A 23,351-nucleotide genomic window follows, 5' to 3' on the forward strand; every position below is an offset into this window, starting at 1 on the left:
TTTTATTGTGGAATGGACATATGGAAAAGGGATGAAGCGTGGACCCTGATAATAATTTTCTTAGGTGGGCCCAGAGAAGTTTACTTCAGCACTGCTTATGTACGGTAACTCTGTGCTACAGATGTTTCCTGTCTTCAGTTTCTGTCTCAGTAAGTATCTGACAGATACTTCCTGTCAACCAATTTGGGGATCATTTCATCTGGTTACCCAGAGGTTCCTCTTTTGCTCAGTTCTTCTTGGTAGTAAATCCAAACTTTGCCCACACTCATTCTCCCATCCCTCTCACTGTGCAGGGATTTGCCTAAATCTTGAATAAGATGTACACTTTGTGATCATACTCGGTGGGTTTTAACAATGTTTTTTTCATTTGTTCAATGTTTTCCATATTACCCTTCTTATGTTGATAACAGATGGAGGGTCATGTGACCGTCCATTCCAACATCGGAGATGGGCAGGGGAACGGGTACATGTGTTGTTCATCCCCAGTGTAAATTAATGGGTGCTGCTGATATCATCCTTACATTCACACAGAGAAAGTTTCATTAAACCAATCATTTTTGGTGCATTTTTTTTTTTGTCAATGAGTGTATATAGTTGTGGACAACCGCTTGAATCTATTTTATCATTTTGCACCATTTGTCTCACTCATGATACAAAACATAAGATACATTTTTTTTTTTATATAAATGCTTTATTTATAGAAAGAGAAAGATTCAAACAGAAAATGCTATGGATTTGCTATGAAGTGTGCCATACTGGATTAATAACAGAAACTGATGCCTAGAATGGTGACAATGCTGCTGGTGTTGCAATCATCTTTACAAAACTCATCCACTAAGGAAGAGAAGAAGGAGAACAGGTTAAGATCAACAACCACAGTGGTCTAATATTACAGTACATTTCATAGTTTTCTTTTTCTTTTTTTTACTATCATATTATTCACTGCCTGTATTCAGGAGTTACGACCAGCTTGCAATCCAGAAGTGGTGGTCATGCTTGCACACTATACGAAAAAGTGGTGGCCTAAGCAAACTCCCGCTGTCCGGCCACCAGAGAGGTCGTAGTCTTTTCCTAGAGTGTGCAAGCACGACCACCGCTGCTGGATTTCAGGGTGGTCATAGCCATGGAAACGAACAGTGTATAATGTGATGGAATAATTAATGAAGCCATCAAAGGAGGCAATATGAATAATCACAATACATTAGTAACTGCATTGTATTACCTTTCTCTACATGATTAATGCCATTTGCTGAAGTGAGACAACTGCTTTAATGACTGTAATTTAAGCATGGCTACTAGAAGATGAGCCCCTTTAAGGGTTCTCGAAATGCACCCACCTGGAAACTGCAGTAAGTTCCTGCCATACATTTAGAAGCTAGTCGGTGTTAACATTAGGGATTAAGGCCTCTGACCTCACCTCGTTTTACATTAGCAGTGTAGGATCCAGTGTAGGATGGGATTCCATGACACAGGGCTTCAATATGGACACCATAAATGCCAATGTTAGCAATGGGAACTTGGTTAATGTTAAACTTGAAGAGCTGTGTTGTGGTCTTGACCTAAACATGGAAATAAATTGAAATGTACACATATAATGTTGGAACAAATTAAAGGGATCGCCCAACCCCCAAGCTAAAATTTATGAAAGCCTGAAATGTGTTTAAAATGAACAAAAGAAACCCAATCAGCTCTTCAATGGCCCACAGTTTCAGCGTTGAAGTCCCCATCCCCAGTCTCCTGTGGACTGGAAGTGTGACGTCCTGCCTGTGGTCATGTACAGCGCTAGAGCCATTCACTGGCCTCAGCAGTGGCTTGTCCCCAAGCGGCACATGACTGCAGAGGCTCAGTGGTACATTCCTGTATTGCCAATGTCACGTACACTTCTCTGTACATTCTCAACACAAAGTAATACAACTTGAAAAAAAGTATTTAAAGAAGATCTGTCACCTCTCCTTACATGTCTGTTTTAGTGATAACTTGCATGACCTATGCAACAAATATTCTGGGGCATCACTCTGTTCCTCTATTTTCCTACTAGAAATTTTTGAATGAGTTACCAATCCTTTATAAGTCTGCATAGTCTGATAATTGGGGCACTGATTGGATAATGTCAGACTGTCAGGGACACATCCCTAATCGCTAACACCCACGTTTACTTTTACTGCAGACTGCTGGCAATTCTTGTCTAAACTTCTAGGAAAAATAGCACAACATAGAATTATATAAAAAAAAATACTGCAGCATTGTCATTACATGTGGAATACAATGAATTAATAAAACAGACATGTCAGGAGAAGTGACACTTTGTTAACCCCTTACTGACATCCGCTGTAATATTACGGCGGATGTCGGGTCTTTAAAGATGGCACCCACTCTGAAGCGGAGCAAGCAACATAGCAACCAGGTGCCTAATGTTTCCCACAGAAGACACCTGGGGTTAATGTCTGCAATTGGCGGTAATGCCGATCGCTTGCATTTAGCCCTTCAGATGCCGTGGTCATTTAAGAGGCTGAAAGCTCAGAAACGTGCACTTGCCGGGCAAGAATACCTCCCCAAGGTGGAGAATGGGGAAGGTGTTTCACTGTAGTAATGATTAAATGGCCAAAGAGAAAGGGGGAGAAGGTGCTCATAGGTAGTGGTGGACAAGATATGTTGTTATTTGCTCCTAGCCAGGGTGAGTGGTTACTACTCACCTTGGTTTGGTTGTACTTTATGTAGTACAATTCTGGTGAAGGTAAAATCGTAGGGGTGATCTGGGTTGGTGCAGCCGAATATCGTCCAAGTTGACCATGGGCGGGAGCCAAGCCGCCACTTTGGTGCTTATTGTGGTGTATGGGGGGGATCTCGTCTGCACTAGGTTCGTGCGGTGAGCGGATGGACACAAGGCGCAATTCACAACCCAGTTGAGGATACAAAGTATTTTTTATTTTTTTTGTATGCAATGACGACGCGTTTCGGGTACGCAGACCCCTTTATCAAGTCTGTATCCTTGTCACCGTAGGCTAAATGGAGGTCACTCTTGTTGGAGATCTCTTTTAGGGGGTGTATGGCGGTCCGCACTGCTTAATGATGCGGCCGATGAGTGTCCTCCTGTGGTAGCGCTTCTGCGCGTGTAGCCTACGATGACACCGCAGGCTACACGTGCAGAAGCGCTACCACAGGAGGACACTCATCGGCCGCATCATTAAGCAGTGCGGACCGCCATACACCCCCTAAAAGGGATCTCCAACAAGAGTGACCTCCATTTAGCCTACGGTGACAAGGATACAGACTTGATAAAGGGGTCTGCGTACCCCGAAACGCGTCATCATTGCATACCAAAAAAATAAAAAAAAATTTGTATCCTCAACTGGGTTGTGAATTGCGCCTTGTGTCTATCCGCTCAACGCACCAACCTAGTGCAGACGAGCTCCCCCCCCATACACCACTGTAGTAATGAGCTAGAGCATGTACTTGGCTTCTAGGCTTATTACATGTAAATTACAATTCAGGCCAGCAGGTGGCAGCACTGAATTTAAATATAGCAATCTTTGTATAGGGTAATGGAAAAAATTCATTACTTTATACAAATTGCAATCTAATGATTGCATGTTGGCGTCCACTTGGGGACCTAAAAAAAAAAAAAGTAAAAAAAAAAGTTAAAAAAATATAAGAAAAAATCTAAATCAATGTTTAATAAAAAATTTTTAAAAACAAACATCATATGCATCGTCGCATCTGAAAACACCCGTGATATTAAAATATTGAAAAATAATTTTTCAATATGGTGAATGGTGTAACAGGAAAAAAAATCTAAATGGCTCATTCACCGTTTTTTCATTCATTAACCTCCCAAAGAAAAAAATTTAATAGAAAGTGATCCAAAAAATCATACACACCCGGAAAAATAAAAAAAGTTATAGCTCAAGGAAGGCAGGGGGTGAAAAACAATAACACAAAAACGGAAAATTGCCATGTCAGGAAGGGGTTAAAGATATATGTGGTAAATTCTATGTGTCAACCGGTTGTTGTGTATTTATATAGTCCAAAAATACCAAGTATATGGTATACTTACCATAAAGGCAGCACAGGCAGCTGCTATGGAACCCTGACAAGTGTGAGCCCATTACAGATTAGTGTGTGTCCCCATATTAACCCATTAAGGACTATAATACTATTTTGCTAGTTTCATGGGTGTTGTTTTGTGTAGGACAAGTTGCATTTTCTGTATGTATCATTTGGGCTTACATATACAGTAAATTAGTTTAATTGAAAATTTTTCAATATATATTAATATAACATTTTTGACATATAAAGATTTATGAAAGCGGTGCACAACAGTTGTTGAATTTAGCACAGGCTAAGTTGACGCATTCTGACTTATTTTCACCTGATACAGCTACAGCAGATCAGGAGTGGAGAGCAGCTGAGACAATCCGCTATCATAAATAAGGGCCAAAACCAAAGAAACGGCCACAAACAGCTGGGTTTCAGAAGCAAAAAAATAACTTTGGCTTATTGCATACAATTGATAAATTTGTCTTGCAAGTAAAATGACAGGAAATTTGCAATTTTCTCCAAAATAATCAGTTTGATAAATCAGGGCCTTATTTTAGGCGTACTTCTGTGTGCCAGCATTATTTCCTGTGCATAGTGATGCATCCATCATATAGAATATGTGGATATATCTACATAGTAAGGCCTTGTGCACACAGCGGTATTTTTCATATATGTGCTATCCCATTCATTTCTATGGGGCCATGTACACATCTGAATTTCTTGCGGATCCGTTGCCATTCCACAAATTCTAGAGCATGTCCTACTTTGGTCTGTATTGAGATAATAGTCATTTCTATTGATGGGAGAGAGAAGATAATTTGCGGATGGAAATACTGACATGTCGTGTGTGTGTGAGGCCTAAGTCAAAAAACTCTTGTCTGGGACAGAACCTGCGCTGGCACGTTGCGCCGCTGCTGTAGCAATGTTAGCAAAGAAAGGATTGAAAATAGGGGGCACCAGCGCCTCCTGTCCTGGGTGGTTAGAAATATGGTGTCAGGCAGAACCTGAAACATGCCCAATTTTTATCTTCGCCATGCTCCCCTTCCCAATTCTCTGTGTACTCCACTCACCAAAACTGAAAAAAAAGCCACAAAATAAGGCTTTTGCAACTTTTTTTAGGTCATTTGTGCAAATGGGACTTTTTGCATTTTTACACCACTCTAGTTTTGTACAGTAGGTGGGAAAGTATGCATGGTTAGCTATGTTATTGAGTTTTACTCCAGATTTATCACTGGAACTTTAAAAAAAACAACCAAAAAAAAGTCCCAAAGCCGCACCAGCAGGGAAAGGGGGTGCAGAAAACTGGAGTAGTATTTCTAGACAAAAGTGTCAGGTTTAAAGGGGTTTTCCGGGAGTTTTACACTGATGATCTAACCTCTGGATAGGTCATCGGTAACTGATTGGCAGGTGTCCAACAGCAGCTTGAGAAGGCACCGGCACTCGCAGTAGCACCACGGCCTTCTCCAGGCTTGCCTAGGCCATGTGGCACCACGTTCATCGGTCACATGGCCCAGACACAACTCCCTTCATTTCAATGAGGCTGAGCTGCGACATACAATATACAATATACGGCACTATTTTTGGTTTTGCTGAGATAAGGCAGCGGCCGCTGTGCCTTCTCAAACGGCTGATCGGCGGGGGTCCCAGGTGTTGGACCGCCACCGATCAGATACTATTCAGAGGATATCCAGAGGATAGCTTATCAGTATTAAACTCCTGGAAAACCCCTTTAAAGATGAGCCAAATTTAACAAACAACATGCAACGTTTGATTAATTAGGAGCAAAATATGACAACGCGGACTCAGGGAAAACTGACTTCAAATATTCCCCTCATGATGCATTCTCCAATATTTCTATTCTCAATAATATAACAGTAAATGATTGAACTCCTTACGGGATTCTGTTTAAGGACTTCCAGGCTAGTGGTGTGCCTTTAGCCATGTAACGCGGGTAGCCAAAAAAGGGGGCAAAACATGGATTTAGGCAGTTTATTGTTTGAGAAATTACAAAACCAAACTGGAAAAAGCTTTGGCAATCTCGACCCGTGGATGTGGGATGTAACGGGAAAAACATGAAGATTGCCACCGTCCCATCTTTCGTATGACGTGAGCGGGGACGCCATGTTTGGAAGCTGCAGACGCGGCCCCGATTCGGAAAGAGTGTCCGGAGATGGAGGCAGCGTGGAACCCCAGACCCGAAACTATGGAACGAATGTGCCTGATGAACTGCGCGGATGTCAGTGAAAGCACGGGAAAAGGCAGTAAGGGGCTATCGGGAGTTCTCTCATGGAGAGTGGAGAGCAGCTGATTAAACACTGACACTGGGCACCAAGGATTGAACGAATTGAAGTACTCAATCTGTACCGGTGGACCGACTTGGGAGGTTTTGGAGGAAGGTAGAGAGAAGGTGAAGTGGTCTAAACTACGATGGAGCTGACTGATAGCTGGCCCTGGATTCTGGGCTGAGGTGCAGCAGAATTCCCCAGGCCTGAGGAACCCATAGAAGCTGAGGTAGAGGGCAGCTTTGAGGATCAAACTTCTGAAAGGGCCAAAAGGACTACCATCTAGGGCGGCAGAAATTTTTGGGAATAAATCCCCTGTAACTGGTTGTCTGGTGGGAGTGGAAGGAGAAGAGAGCTTCTGAATGCCTCTCAAGACCGCCTTGACCGCCTGGGAGGAAAAGAAAGAGTTATGACTGGGATGACTGATCATGTGGTGGTGCTGGATGCCCTCTAAATAAAGTCTGATGGTGTTGTGGGACAACTGGAGCTCCTTGTGGCAGTACACCAGGAAGCCCAGGACGAAGGAGACTCTGTGCTTGTCCCCCCTGGAGTGAAGGCGTGCAAACCGCCTGAAGGTGTTCCACCCCGTTAAATAGTTCCGGGCAGAATTAGCCGAGAGTGACTTGCGGATGAGACCGTGGGCTGCGGAAATGTACTCCTCTAGTCCATGATCAGGGCTTCGGACCCCGGAGGGTTGATCCCGACTCTCCGTGCTCCCGGCATGACCTGAAAAAACAAATTAAAGTTTAAACGGGACAGAGCATCGGCTGCGGTATTTTTCTTGCCCTCTATGTGCCTGCAGATGACACGGAAGTTGTTTTGGAGAGACAGGCAGGTGAGCTTGCGAACCAGACGCATGACCTTGGGGGAGCTGGACCTACCCCTGGCGAGGATGTCGACAACTGCTTGGTTGTCAGTCATGAAGCACACTGGCCTGTTACTCCACGACTGCCCCCAGACAAGAGCGGCTGCGACGATGGGGTAAACCTCGAGCAGGGGGGAGGACCTGGCAGCCTCCTGGTCTGAAGAGACCTGCGCGGGCCAAGGACCCGCAAACCATTGGTCCCCACAGATGGCCCCGAAACCAAGGGAAGCAGCAGCATCGGAGAACACCAAGGGGGAGGCATCGTTCCACTGAGGAACGAAGAGGGAGATGCCATTCCAACTGGACAAAAACAGTGACCACATGGCCAGATCCGCCAACGCATCGCGTCCGAGGTGGATGAGGGCATGCTGATCTGAGGCTGTTGGGAGGAGTCTGAGCAGGCCGGAGGTGAACGATCTGCCCTGCGGCATGATCCTGGCGGCAAAGTTGAAAGACCCCAATAAATACTGGAGTTCCAACTTTGACACCGTGCGGGTACCCACGAGCCTGGCCACTGAGTCCTTTAATCTGCTTAATTTGTCCAGGGGAAGGCTGGCCTCCATTCTGACTGTGTCCAGGGTGATGCCCAGAAAGGTGATTACCCTGGAGGGGCCCTCGACCTTTGCTGAAGCCACTGGAACGTTCAGGCGACTGAACAGGCTGAGGAGGCTGTCCAGCCTATCCGGGGCGTGTTCGGCCTGCTCGATGAGCAAGAAGTCGTCCAAATAATGGATAACCCTCGGACAGTAGGCATGGTTGACCAGGACCCAGTGAAGTGCTTGGGCGAACTGGTCAAAGAGCCAGGGACTGCTCTTTGACCCGAACGTCAAGCGGGTGGCAAAATAATATTTTGCCCTCCATTTGATGCCATAGAACTTCCACAGGTGAGGCAGGATAGGCAGCAACTTGAAGGCATCAGAAATGTCCGCTTTTGACAACCAAGCTCCTGCCCCGACCTGTAAGATGAGTTCCACGGCCTCGTCCAGGGAAGAGTACTGCATGGAGAATTCGTCCGACGGGACCAGGGAATTTAGGCTGGGGGTGCTGGATGCATGAGGAGCAGACAGGTCATAGATCAATCTTTTTTTATTAGAGGATTTTTTGGTCACCAGACCTATGGGGCTGACCCGGTACACAGTGAAAGGGGATTCGGCAAATGGACCGATCATGAAGCCCTTCTGCAACTCCGCCTCCAACAGTTCGTCCACCGCCCCGGGATCCGCAAGAGAAGAGAGAAAGTTGGGGCATTCATGAGTGACCTGCGGAAGGGTGACTAGCCCTGTATGGAAACCCTCCGAAAAACCCTGTTTGAGAAACAGGACAAAACTGGGGTCATGATGTTGTTGGAGGAGGGAGAGTAACAGGTCAATGTTGACCCCGCCTAGTCAGGAGCGTTTTGCCGTGCGTTGGGAACAGGAGGACTGAGGATGGGCCCTAAAGCAGATGGAGCAGATGTGCAAGGCTTTGCACTTATCATAACTGCAGAAACCTAGGTTGAAGTTATTGCAAATCTGATTTTTCCCTAAGAAAGTGATGGGACGACCGAGTTTGTCCGTGGCGGGGTTAGGTTTCTGCGCCCCGGAGCTGAACATTGGCCTGGCAGGGGGTGGGTTGGAGACATGAGGGCACCAATCAGAAGAATGGAGGACTGATTGGCAACCGGCACAGGCTGGGGATTTTTGCCCGGCGAAATGCCTGCAAAAAATCTCCATGTCCAAAACCGCCCAGTTAGTGACATGCTGGTGCTGGAGGAACGCTGCTGCAGCTTTTGCGGAGAAGGACCGGTGGTATTCAAAAAAAGCGGAACAGCCATATTTGTATCCTAGCTCGGTGACTTTGTACATATATGTATCCAGTTCTTCCCTGCGGTGGGGATGAATGGAGCACACGATGTCACGGTACAGGCTGAAGGTCAGCATAAATTCGGGGATGGTCAGCTTCTTATTGAGGCGGACGTCTTTAGACATCAGTACCACCGACACATCACCGCAGGCGATTGTCCGGTTTTCGACCGTGTCATGGGTGGATATCAGGATGGCGGCCAAGTTGATGTCCTTTCCTGCCAGGATATCCCGCCTGATGTTCTCTGGGACGAAGAACGCGGGGGCGATGTCGGGAGAAGCAAGACTTGTACCTGGGATGTTGGCGTGGGAAGTTGAAGGAACAGCTTCGGGCTCCGCAGGAGGAGGAGGCGTGGCAATCTTGTTCTCGACGGCCTGGAGTCGATGTACGACATTGAAGACGCTAGGTTGTTAATGGTTGCGTGGAGTTGGGTCAAGGAGAGCTGAATGGTTGACATGGAGACCAGGTCTTTCGGAGGCTCCGGGTGGTTCGGGAGCCCTGGTTGACTCGGGAAAGAGCAGGCGATATAACTCTGCCTTTCGTGCTGATGCCGAGTGGCGGATCCCTTTCTTTTTAAGCTCGGTGATCAGCCTGGGGATGGTCCAATGTCTGTAAGACGCGGGGCTGGCTGCCTCGGAGACCGCTGACTCTGGGATGGACATTGAGTCTTCAATGTCCGAGACGTGAGACATAATATCAAAAGGAGGGCACGCCGTGCGAGCCGGACCCTGTTGGGAGGATCTGAAGTGAATTGGCAACCCTCATGTAATCCAAAAGTTTTTTTTTTTTTTTTAATTACTTACCTGGAGCCTTAGAGAGGTTAGGATGGAAAAATTTGGAACCCTGGGAGCAAGCGAAAAAAACGCCCGGGAATGTCCGCGAAGAGGGTGAACTTCACACCCCGCGAATCTGGGATTGGTAAGTGAGGAAGAAAATTTTATCTGGTACCTGCGGGGAGAGGTACACCAAAATATGCTGACAAAACGAAACTTACGTAATGATGATCAGGAAGAAAACGAAACCTGAAGGTGTCAGGCCGAAAAACGTAAGAAAAATCCTGAATGAAATTAGGCGGTGGAAGAACAAACCTGAAAGAAAACACGAAAAACCGAGTGGCCTGAGCGTATCAGGTAGTGAAAGAAACATGACCTGGCGTAACAAGTGACTTGAAAAACGCCGGGCCCTGAACAAGACCAAGAGCCGAGACGCGTCTGGAAACGAGGCCCCAACTGAATGCCAGCGTGGAATTTACCAGTGTGGCAGGCAGTGAGGTGACATGACCCGTGCGTGATGGCAATGGCGAGCAACAGGCCCCGAGCGTGGCAGATAAAGAAGCATGAATTGACCGTGATAGGTACACCTATGAGGTGGAAGATAAAGGTGCAACAGGACAGTAGGAGAAGAGTACGACGTGAAGTGGTGTAAGCAGACAAATGAAAGTTTTTAGGAAAGGTGAACGAACAACAAGCAGATCAGGCAAGACGGGACACGAAAAACCGAACGTACAGGAGGGAGGACATGATGAAGACTGAACAGCAAGAGGACATGACGAAATCCTGAACGTATCAGGCAGAAAGACATGAAGAAAAACCCTGAACGTATCAGGCAGAAAGACACGAAGAAAACCTGAACGTATCAGGTAGAAAGACACGAAGAAAATCCTGAACGTATCAGGCAGAAGGACACGAAGCCAATCCTGAAACGTATCAGGCGGAAGGACACGAAGCAAATCCTGAACGTATCAGGCGGAAGGGCACGAAGAAAAAACCCCGAAATTATCAGGCAACAGGACACAAAGAGAACCTGAACGTATCAGGCAACCGGACATGAAGAGAACCCTGAACGTATCAGGTGACAGGACACGAAGGGAAACCTGAACGTATCATGCGACAGGACACAAAAAGACCCTGAACCGAATCAGTGCAAAACAGGAAATGAGGACAACCTGGACGTACCTGGAAGGAGAAAAAACATGACGGCCACGTAAAAGAATACTGAAAATATCTGCGCGGACAGGAAAGAAATTTTTTTTTTTTTTTTTTTAACCCTGGGGACACTGAAAACACAGGGGGGGGGGGGGGGCTGCTAGTTACTTAAAGTAACATCCCTCAGACAACAAGCTGCCATTCATGAACCAGTAATGGGGCCCAACCTGCCCCACAGACTGTGTGGGATATGACACTAACACCTTACTGTATTTGAGAGGGACGCCTGACAGCATACTAATGTTTTCCAAAACATGCACGTTTAGACAAGGCAGGCCATTGTTTGGAGGAATGAATGCAGGGGAGTTTAGGCAAGGTGAACGGGCGTCTCAGGATTTAACAGGGGACAAAAATGAGTGAGGAATGCAGATGCTAACGAGCGGCCTGTTCTGAGAGAAGGGTGCCTCAGCAGGCCCTGACCCGCAGGTGACCGCTGGCCGACTACGGCGCTGTGCCTACCCTGAGGGAGGAGAACCCATCCACAGGGGAAGCGCAGCCTCTCCGCGTCCCCGTCTGCCGCTCCCCCAGGCACTGACACTGGTGATGCAGTCAGCCTGAGGGGGGAGGAGGAGACGCGCGGCGCCCCCCGCGATGCGACGGCTGAGAGAAGCGGCGTGCTGCTGGATGAACCTTCGCTGAGAAGAAGACTACACACAGGGAACGTATGTACAAAGGCAATGGCTCCGGCCGCGCTCACAGGAAGTCGCGCACATGTGCTGCCTGGAAACACGCACCAAGCATCCCATCTCCTGCTGCACTGCTCCCCCGCCGGCCACACCAGGAAACTGCGCTCCCACAGACCAAACGCTATGGTCGCGGCCGATCGGGAGTCAGATGAGTACCGCCGCCGCAGCTTCTGCTCGTCGATGTAGCCGGAACCGGAAGTCGCACTCGGATGACGTCACCGTGATACGAGGTGCACCACGTGATGCCGACACCTGGGGGAGGCCGTGCGGCCGGCTAAATACCCTATGCCCCTCCCACAAATGCAGGCTGGGAATCCAGCCTGCTATACATGTGGATATATCTACATAGTAAGGCCTTGTGCACACAGCGGTATTTTTCATACATGTGCTATCCCATTCATTTCTATGGGGCCATGTACACATCTGAATTTCTTGCGGATCCGTTGCCATTCCACAAATTCTAGAGCATGTCCTACTTTGGTCTGTATTGAGATAATAGTCATTTCTATTGATGGGAGAGAGAAGATAATTTGCGGATGGAAATACTGACATGTCGTGTGTGTGTGAGGCCTAAGTCAAAAAACTCTTGTCTGGGACAGAACCTGCGCTGGCACGTTGCGCCGCTGCTGTAGCAATGTTAGCAAAGAAAGGATTGAAAATAGGGGGCACCAGCGCCTCCTGTCCTGGGTGGTTAGAAGTATGGTGTCAGGCAGAACCTGAAACATGCCCAATTTTTATCTTCGCCATGCTCCCCTTCCCAATTCTCTGTGTACTCCACTCACCAAAACTGAAAAAAAAAAATCCACAAAATAAGGCTTTTGCAACTTTTTTTTAGGTCATTTGTGCAAATGGGACTTTTTGCATTTTTACACCACTCCAGTTTTGTACAGTAGGTGGGAAAGTATGCATGGTTAGCTATGTTATTGAGTTTCACTCCAGATTTATCACTGGAACTTTAAAAAAAACAACCAAAAAAAAGTCCCAAAGCCGCACCAGCAGGGAAAGGGGGTGAAGAAAACTGGAGTAGTATTTCTAGACAAAAGTGTCAGGTTTAAAGGGGTTTTCCGGGAGTTTTACACTGATGATCTAACCTCTGGATAGGTCATCGGTAACTGATTGGCAGGTGTCCAACAGCAGCTTGAGAAGGCACCGGCACTCGCAGTAACAACACGGCCTTCTCCAGGCTTGCCTAGGCCATGTGGCACCACGTTCATCGGTCACATGGCCCAGACACAACTCCCTTCATTTCAATGAGGCTGAGCTGCGACATACAATATACAATATACGGCACTATTTTTGGTTTGCTGAGATAAGGCAGCGGCCGCTGTGCCTTCTCAAACGGCTGATCGGCGGGGGTCCCAGGTGTTGGACCGCCACCGATCAGATACTATTCAGAGGATATCCAGAGGATAGCTTATCAGTATAAAACTCCTGGAAAACCCCTTTAAAGATGAGCCAAATTTAACAAACAACATGCAACGTTTGATTAATTAGGAGCAAAATATGACAACGCGGACTCGGACTCGGAAAACTGACTTCAAATATTCCCCTCATGATGCATTCTCCAATATTTCTATTCTCAATAATATAACAGTAAATGATTGAACTCCTTACGGGATTCTGTTTAAGGACTTCCAGGCTGGGGAAAACAGTCTCATCGATCTTTGTCACCACGCACATCTTCTTTCCATACAGTCGTGTTGCAAATACTCCCTTTAATAGAATAAGATTGAAACAGATTACAAATCCAGTAAGTGCATCACTATTGTAACTGTCTATGTCTTATAGTCTAAGGGTATATATGTAGCTGATTTTTCCTTCAAATTAGTGGGTTGGAAATCCTCAGCGTATTGCAGCATCAGCAAAGTAGATGAGAATTATTTTTAATGTATCTCATCCACACCCCGGGGAAAAATTTGATAGTGGTGCAGATTTGCAAATCAATTCTTTCTACGATTTTTTAAAAATCTGAAACACCAAGATCTGCAATAAGAAAAGTAGATGTGGAAAAATGAAATGGAATGAAATATACATTTACAAGTACGGTAATGAGCAGGATTTACATATGCAGCAGTATTTTAAGACTGGCATTTCATACTCGTCTAAGTCAGCAGTTTGATGGAGTAAGATGTGTCAAATTTATTAAAAAGATGCCTCTTCATAAATTCTGTGCGTCTTCTGCCTGTTCATGTCCAAGAAAAAACTGTCTATTGTAGCTCTGCTTTGTAGTTTCTGGCATAAAATATACTATAACTGCCAGCGGCAGGATTAAAAACATGCTCCCAGTAAGCACTGCCCATCACTGCTAGTGCACAAATATGCAAAAAACTTACTTGCACGCTACCTTTGATATCCCCCTAACCCACCACCACCACTGGTGCTTTAATTATCTGCTTGCTTTCAGTATAATAACAGATTATTCTTGTTTCCATTCAAAGCCTAAACACTTTGCATGAATCTAACATTTCTTACATCCAGTGTTTTGGTTTGTGGGGGCACAGAGAGGGCATTACTACCGTGAATGGGGCACAGATAGGGCATTACTACTATGAATGAGGCATAGAGAGGGTATTACTACTGTGAAGGGGCATAGAGATGGTATATCTACTGTGAGGAGGGGATACAGAGGGCATTACTACTGTGAATGGAGCATGGATAGGGCATTACTACTGTGAAGGAGGCAAAGAGAGGGCAAAAGTACTCTGAAGGGGGCACAGACAGGGCATTACAACTCTGAAGGGGGCACAATGAAGGGATAACTACTGTGAAGGGGCATACAGGAGGTTTATAACTATTGTGAGGATGCACAATGAGGGCATAACTAATGTTAAAGGGCACAGAGAGTGCATAACTACTGTGAGGGGGCACAATGAGGACATTACTACTGTGAGGGGGGCACAATGAATGCATAACTACTGTGAGGGGACACAAGGAAGACATAACTACTGTGAGGGGGGCACAATGTGGGAAAAACTACTGTGAAGCGACACATTCTAGACATAACTACTCTGAGGGGCACAATGAGGGCATATCTACTGTGAAGGGTGCTCAATGTGGGCATAACCACTGTGAAGGGGCACAGTGTGGAGGAGGAGTGTGGCGGTGTAGGTGGAAGCGAAGGTGGAGGAGGAGGAGGTAGCCTACACTGCTTTTTGGTTTTAAATTTTTTATTTTTTTTTTTAAATTAGGGAACACCCCAAAACATTGGGAAATATAACCTGTGATAACCCCCTCCAGTCATGCTAAACACACGTTCAGACAATACACTGGCTGCAGGGCAGGCCGGCGCCTCCAAGTCATGAAGGGCAAGCTCAAGCCATGTGCCCAATTTGGAGACCCAGAAGTTGCAGGGGGCAGACCCATCAGTCAGTTCATGTAGGCGTGTGCACACATACTGCCCCACCATGTCGCACGTCCCCGTGATGTTCACGATCCAATTAGATATCTGCTCTATCAACTTTCGATGTTCTTTTCTGCGCCTACCATGTTGATCACGGTTAGCGGTAAATCAGGGTTCAACGCCGGAGAGGGAGCGTAAGAAAGGGAGACCTCATCCAAGGGAGGACAATGGATGAAATTTAATTGTGATCGAGAGGAAATGTGGGAAAAGTTATTAAAATAGAAGAATTGAAGGAGAGGAGGGCAGTGACGATAAACAATACAGGACTCTTAAGATGCCCTGTTATTTGAATAATTAATAAAAAATTATAGGTAATGTCACTGTGGTATTTTGGATTTGGAAACGTTAGACTCTAGATAACTTCTGCCTGATCGCACGTCCCCGTTATGTCCACGATCCATTTGGATATCTTCTCTATCAACTTTCAATGTTCTTTTCTGAGCCTAACATGTTAATCACGGTTATTGGCGAATCAGGGTTCCACACCGGAGAGGGAGCGTGAGAAAGGGATATCACATCCAAGGGAGGTCAATGGCTGCAATGTGATCGAGCTGAAATGTGGGACAAGTTATTAAAGCGGAAGGATCGAATGAAAGGGCCAATTAAAGACAAATTTTACAATTTTAATTCCCTGTCACCTATGCAGAGCAGGGGTTTTTCATCGCCAGAAATAAGTTAATGTCACCCACCAATGGAAGAGATGATTTTTTTAAATTTCAGTCCCTGTCACCTATGCAGAGCAGGGGTTTAATCACGGCAAAAATTGTAAAATGTCACCCAAGAATGTAACAGACAAATTTGTGAAATTTATTAACCTGTCTACTAGGTAGAGCAGGGGTATATCACAGCCAAAAATTGGTGAATTTCACCCAAATATGTAACAAACAAATTAATGATTTTTTTTTTTACCTGTCTACTAGGTATAGCATTGGTATATTACACCTAAAAATTGGTGAATTTCACCCGAATATGTAACAGACGAATTATTGATTTTTTTTTTTACCGGTCTACTAGGTATAGCAGTGGTATATCACAGCACAAAATTGGTGAATTTCACCCGAAAATGTAACAGACAAATTAGTGAAATGTTTTTACCTGTCTACTAGGTACAGCCGGGGTTTGTCACACCCAAAAATTTGTGAATTTCACCCGAAAATGTAACAGACAAATTAGTGAAAAGTTACCTGTCTACTAGGTATAGCAGTGGTATATCACACCCAAAAATTGGTGAATTTCACCAGAAAATGTAACAGACAAATTAGTGAAAGGTTTTTACCTGTTTACTAGTTACAGCCAGGGTATGTCACACACAAAAAGTGGTCAATTTCACCCGAAACTGTAGCAGACAAATTAGTGAAATGACATTAAATAAAATACGTACAAATAAAAAAAAATAAACTTGATTTATGAGGTGGAGGTCCACATGGAGTAGGAGTTTGTGGAGGCGGTGGACGTAGCGGTGTAGGTGGAAGCAGCTGTGGAGTAGGACGAGGTAGCCAACACAGGTTTTTGGTTTTCATTAAAAAAAAAATTTTTTATTAGGGTATACTCCAAAAGAGTGTGAAATATCCAAAATACAACAATGAGCAATTGCGCTGCAGTATAACAATGGCTGGTTAAGGCCGGTATACATGTCTATTCTGCACAAGTTACGGACAAGTCCTGGGGGATCCACGCCTGGTTCATTTTAATGAACATGAGCTTGTACACATTGGCTGTAAACAGGCGGCTGCGCTTGTCTGTGATAACGCCCCCTGCCGTGCTAAACACACGTTTAGACAATACACTGGCTGCAGGGCAGGCCAGCACCTCCAAGACGTAAAGGGCAAGCTCAGGCCATGTGCCCAATTTGGAGACCCAGAAGTTGAAGGGGGCAGACCCGTCATTCAGTAAGTGTAGGCGTGTGCACACATACTGCTCCACCATGTTGGTGAAATGCTGCCTCCTGTCTAGACGTTCCATACCAGCTGGTGGTGCTGGTTGTTATGGCGTGCTGACAAACCTTTTCCACATTTCGGCCATGCTAACCCTGCCTTCTGAGGTGCTGGTGGTGCCCCAGCTGCTTTGGCGACCTCTTCCTCCTCCTTTGCTTGTGCTTACACTGTGCCCCCGCTGTCAGGTGGGAATGCCACCAGTAGCATGTCTACCAGCGTGCGCTTGTACTCGCGCATCTTACGATCACGCTCCAGTGACGGAATTAAGGACGGTATGTTGTCCTTGTAACGGGGATCCAGCAGCGTGGCCACCCAGTAATCAGCACAGGTTACAATGTGGGCAACTCGGCGGTCTTTGCGGAGACACTGCAGCATGTAATCGCTCATATGTGCCAGGCTGCCTAGAGGCAACGAAAAGCTGTCCTATGTGGAAGGTGTATCGTCTGTGTCCTCTGCATCCTCCCAGCCACGCACCAGTGATGGCCATGAGCTGGTCTGGGTGCCACCCTGCTGTGAACATGGTTCCTCCTCCTCCATCTCCTCATCCTCATCCTCATCCTCCACCTCCTCATCCTCCAGAACTGTGCCCTGGCTCGACAACTGTGTACCTGGCATTTGTGGGTGCAGGAACCTACCCTCTAAGCCACTTGTGAATGACTGGCCGGAAACACTATGAAATGATCCCTCTTCCTCCTCCTCCTCCTGTGCCACATTCTCTTCCATCATCGCCAGCAGCGTTTTTTCAAGGAGGCATAGAAGTGGGATAGTAACGCTGAGAACGGCGTTATCGGCACTGGCCATGTTGGTGGAGTACTCGAAACAGCGCAAAAAGTAACACAGGTGTCACGGCCTTTGGTGTGTGCCGTGACACTTTCGCCGCGCATGCTGGTTGCCGGTGGCAACTTGTTGATATACATGTGTGTGCGCTTTCCCTTTAAGGATGTTTCCTTTCCCTGCTTTGGTGTGCACGGGGTTAAGGTGTGCTTGGTAGGTGTGGTGGGTGCGACCTCAGGCCTCCTTATATGTTGGTGTGGTGGAGCCTGAAGGTCAGTTTGATTTTGCTTCAGTCTGTGTAGGAGCTTTGCTCCCTGGTTGAATGATTATGTCTGTGTGAGCTATCCCTATTTGTTATTATGTCACGGTGGGGAGTGGGGAAAACCCCCCACAGTGCAAAGACAGTGGCTGCAACGCGAGATAGCAAGGAACAGGGAGCAGATCACCTCCTAGTGCAACCCTGAACTCTCCCTAGACTCCTAACGCATGAGCCGCCTCAGAAGGTAAGGGGGCTCATGCTCACCAACCTTTGACCCTGCTATCCCTGCAAAGCCCTAGGCCTAGGCCTTAGGCCTTATGACAGGGCAGAGACCACCCATTCATCCTACACCACGGATGAATGGTGTCTCCAGGTGCCCAGTAGCAAACAGGATGCAAGAACATGGGCTAAACAGTACGGCAGGTAAGTAACAGCAACATAACAATGCTATCCACACTTACCTGCTGCAGCCCTGATGAAAGGGGGCTCCAAGCTGGAAAACCCACAGTCTAGTCTTCGCTTAAACCCCTCCGGGAAAGCACGCCCCTTCCGGAGCCACATACCACAATCAAACCTCCAAGCAAAACCCAGACCATAACTACATACACCAGGTGGGGGGAGGAATGACAGAAACACACCGGAGGGGACAACAGACAGAGCAAGGTAAACAAAATAACAAATAGGGATAACACTCACACAGACATAATCATTCAGCCAGGGAGCAAAGCTCCTACACAGACTGAAGCAAAATCAAACTGACCTTCAGGCTCCACCACACCAGTTCCACCTTGTGGGGCACGTCGCATATGAGGCTGTGAGTGGGAAGGCAGAAGTTACGCTGCAGCACTGACAGGCGAGCAGCAGCAGGGTGAGAACTCCGAAAGCGTGCAAAGACGGCCCACACTTTAAGCAGCAGCTCTGACATATCAGGGTAACTTTTAAGGAATCTCTGCACCACCAAATTCAGCAAATGCGCCAGGCAAGGGATGTGCATCAAACCGGCTAGTCCCAGAGCTGCGTGTTTTTTTAATAACAGATTAGAACAACAGTATCTAATGCGTGTATCTCACAATGACAGATGCAGCAAAGGCTACAAAATTAAGTTTTTTGCACTAAATGTGTGTTTTATTAATACCAGAATAGCACAGCAGTATCTAAAGCATGTATCTCACACGTAGAGATGCAGACAAGGCCGCAAATTTAAATTTTTGCCCAAAATGGGTGTTTTTTTAATACCAGAATAGCACAGCAGTAGGTAAAGGGTGTATCTCACAATGGCAGATGCAGCAAAGGCTGCAAAATTTAGATTTTTGCCCTAAATGGGTGTTTTTTTAATACCAGAATAGCACAGCAGTATCTAAAGCGTGCATCTCCCACGTACAGATGCAGACAAGGCCGCAAATTAAGATTTTTGCCCAAAATGGGTGTTTTTTTAATACCAAAATAGCATAGCAGTACGTAAAGGGTGTATCTCACAATGACAGAAGCAGCAAAGGCTGCAAAATTGAGATTTTTGCCCTAAATGGGTGTTTTTGTTAATACAAGAATAGCACAGCAGTATCTAAAGCGTGTATCTCACACGTACAGATGCAGACAAGGCCGCAAATTAAGTATTTTGCCCAAAATGGGTGTTTTTTAAAACCCAGAAAATTATAGCTGTATTTCTAGCTTAAATTTCACACTGACTAATGCGGCAGAGGTCCCAGATGGTGGGTATTGCTAAAAATGGGTGTTTTTTAAAACCCAGAAAATTATTGAAGTATTTCAAGCTTGTTTTAACAATAACAGATGCAGCAAAGGCTGCAGTATTAAGTACTTTGCCCAAAAAGGATGTTTTTTTTTTAATAACAGAATATAACAGCAGTATATAACGCTTGAATTTCACATTTTCAGATACCTACAAAGCCACAAATTAAGTATTTTGCCCAAAATGGGTGTTTTTTTAAACACGGGAAATTATAGCTGTATTTCTAACTTAAATTGCACACTGACTAATGCGGCAGAGGCCCAAGATGGTGGGTATTGCCAAAAATGGGTGTTTTTGAAAACCCAGAAAATTATAGAAGTATTTCAAGATTGTTTTTAACAATCACAGATGCAGCAAAGGCTGCAATATTAAGTACTTTGCCCAAAATGGGTGTTTTTTTAATAACAGAATATGACAGCAGTATTTAACGCTTGAATTTCACACCTACACATGCAGCAAGGGCTGTAAAATTGAGTAGTTTGCCCAAAAAGGGTGTTTTTTTGAAACCCAGAAAATTATAGCTGTATTTCTAGCTTAAATTGCACACTAACTAATGCGGCAGAGGCCGAAGATGTAGGATATTTCCAAAAATTTGTGTTTTTTTTGAACCCAGAAATTTATTGAAGTATTTCAAGCTTGTTTTAAGCAATCACAGATGCAGCAAAGGCTGCAATATTAAGTACTTTGCCCAAAATGTTTTTTTTTTACTAACAGAATATGACAGCAGTATATAATGCTAGAATTTCACACTGACAGATGCAGCAAGGGCTGTAAAATTGAGTATTTTGCCCAAAAAATTATTGCTGTATTTCTAGCTTAAATTGCACACTGACAAATGCTGCAAAGGCACCAGATGTTGTATATTGCCAAAAATGGGTGTTTCTTTAAACCCAAATTATTATTGCAGTATTTCAAGCTTGGATTTGAATGTCACAAAAGCACAGATGCTGTGCTGGTGCACTAAGCTTGCATAAAATGGCCGCCGCCGCCCACCTTACTAGCAGACGGATAAAAGTTTTTTTTCTGTGTCACTGGGCTCAGGGCAGGGTAAAAAGATTGTGCACTGCACCCACACAACGAAATCTAGGTAGATCGCTGAGTTAACAAGCACTTCTAATTAAAGATTCTGTCCTATTCTCTACCTCATAGCAGCAGCATCCTATCCCTACAATAAGCACAGCAGAGTGACGTGCAGCGCTACGTGACTCCAGCTTATATAGAGGCTGGTTCACATGCTGCACTGGCCAATCATAGCCATGCCATTAGTAGGCAGGTCTGTGATGGCTTCTAAGGGCACAGAGTTAAACGCTTGTTGATTGGCTGCTCTGCAGCCTTTCAAAAAGCGCCAATAAATCGCCGAACACTGAACCCGAACCCGAACTTTTACAGTTTGGGTTCGCTCAACCCTAGTGCTGAGACTATAATATGTATATTTTAAAAAGTGATAGTCTTCTGAATGATGAATGCATCCTTCCCTATGGAATTCTTAGGGAAAGGTAGCTTTTGCTAAGATTTATATACCGTATATGCCGGCGTATAAGACGACTGGGCGTATAAGACGACCCCCAACTTTTACACTGAAAATATAGAGTTTGGGATATACTCGCCGTATAAGACTACCCCTTTTTCAACACACAGCAGTACATTACTGCATCCCACCACCATCCCTGGGTACCTCTGCCATCCCTGCATCCCACCACCATCCCTAGATACCACTGCCATCCCTGCATCCCACCACCATCCCTAGGTACCACCGCCATCCCATGGTATCACCACCATCCCTGCATCCCACCACCTTCCTTGTCCTCCCTCCCTGCCTCCCAGACCCTAAACATGTGCCACCTATACCCTGAACATGTTTTTGTTATGTTATTCTTCATATTCACATTCACATATGCACATCTGCGCCGCACTTAGATACGCCGCACGGAGATCTCGCACATGCGTAGGAGCGAGATGCAAGCGGCCGGGAGGATGGCGGTACAAGGAGCATACAAGGTACAGAGCAGGGGGGAGGCATACAAGGTACAGAGCAGGGGGCGGGATACAAGGTACAGCGCAGGGGGGGCATATGCCATGGGTTACATCGCAGCTCTCAGCTGCTGGGGATACAAGGCAATAGCCCGGGCTCTCTCTGTTGATAATGCGGGCGTCCCGGCACTGCAGCGCCCGCCATACCCGGCGTATAAGACGACCCCCGACTTTTGAGAAGATTTTCATGTGTTAAAAAGTAGTCTTATACGCAGGAATATACAGTATATGCTTACATTTTAATGGTAGAAATGGGATGCTAAATTGGGGAATGGTTGTAGAACTATAAAATTCCCATATTCAGTAACTCTTAATGCTTAAAATGTATCTTATATGCAAGACTTCTCTTGTGCTTCCTCTCTCCTGGGGAACTTCCTCCCTCATTCTCCAATCCTCTCACTGAAAACTTCTCTCTATTGACAAGCATGTTACCTGTCTCCTGACCTTGTCCAGCACTGTCTCCATCTGAGATGACCAGAGCTGCACATTCTATTTGTGACATCCTTTACCTTTTCCCTATTGCTTATGAAATATAAACTGGTGTGGACAAGGGTCCTACTAAACGTATCTTGTATGGCGCTATGTATACAATGATACATTGTCCTTATTATATTCTATTAAGATAAGTGGTTGTCGGGGTCAGACAGGTACTTACTTTCCCGTAGTCACAGATGGAGTCCCAGGAGTTCCAGCCATTTAAATAATGAATGTTGGCCACTTGGTCCTGGTTGTTGATATTCACTGTCTGATGGACATTGTCTCCATCATTACCTTGATCATTAATATTGACGTTCTATAGGAGAATGTTAGAAAGTTACTCACAATCTTCTATAATATCAAAGCAGAACAAGAATAGTATGAAAATCAGAGCCTAACAAGGGATAGCTGGTAAGTACACATTGGCTCAAAGTTAACACAACTGTTCTCCATAAGAAATAAAAAGAACCAAGAAGAATTTCTAGAACAAAACCGGAGCCACATTCCATGTATAAATACATGACTAGCAGATATGAAGAATTTAATAAGAATTCTTACATCAGTAGCAAGCAGAGATCCAAGGAGAGCCGCGAAAATCACCTGAAAGGGAGAAATATGCACAGTATCAATTTAACGTTATTACCTTCATCTAGTGTATACTTAACCCCTTAAAGGGGTTATCCCACTTAGCAGTTTCATACTTACCTGCTGCCACCGCGCGTTCACTTCCTGGATTCTGGCTGGGGGCGGGCTTCATCTTGATTGAAGTCTTCTCCCGGCCGGGCCGCGCGCTGGACTGAACGCGCACGCTGCCGCGCATGCGCAATGTGACTTATTTCTGGCCAGTATAGTACAGAGCCGGCGTGCGCGTTCGCAGCTCTGTACTATTCTGGCCGGGAAGAAGTCACCGTCGCGCATGCGCGGCAGCGTGCGCGTTCAGGACAGCGAGTGGCCCGGCCGGGAGAAAAGAAGAAGTCTTCTGGGCAAGCGCGACCATCGGGATCTTGCGGAAGAGCGGTGGTCGTAACCAG

General features: G+C 45.8%; 1 long non-coding RNA gene across 1 annotated transcript; it reads right to left on the reverse strand.

Annotated features, from left to right (window-relative positions):
• Positions 1-1,444: 1,444 nt before the first annotated feature.
• On the reverse strand, positions 1,445-22,535 carry LOC120987202. Its single transcript, XR_005775956.1, has 3 exons — positions 22,499-22,535; positions 13,313-13,411; positions 1,445-1,559 (listed from the first exon to the last, which is right to left on the reverse strand). It is a non-coding gene; the product is annotated as an uncharacterized LOC120987202 (long non-coding RNA).
• Positions 22,536-23,351: the final 816 nt, after the last annotated feature.

This window comes from Bufo bufo, chromosome 1 (assembly GCF_905171765.1).
Source record: "Bufo bufo chromosome 1, aBufBuf1.1, whole genome shotgun sequence".
Lineage (NCBI taxonomy): Eukaryota > Metazoa > Chordata > Amphibia > Anura > Bufonidae > Bufo > Bufo bufo.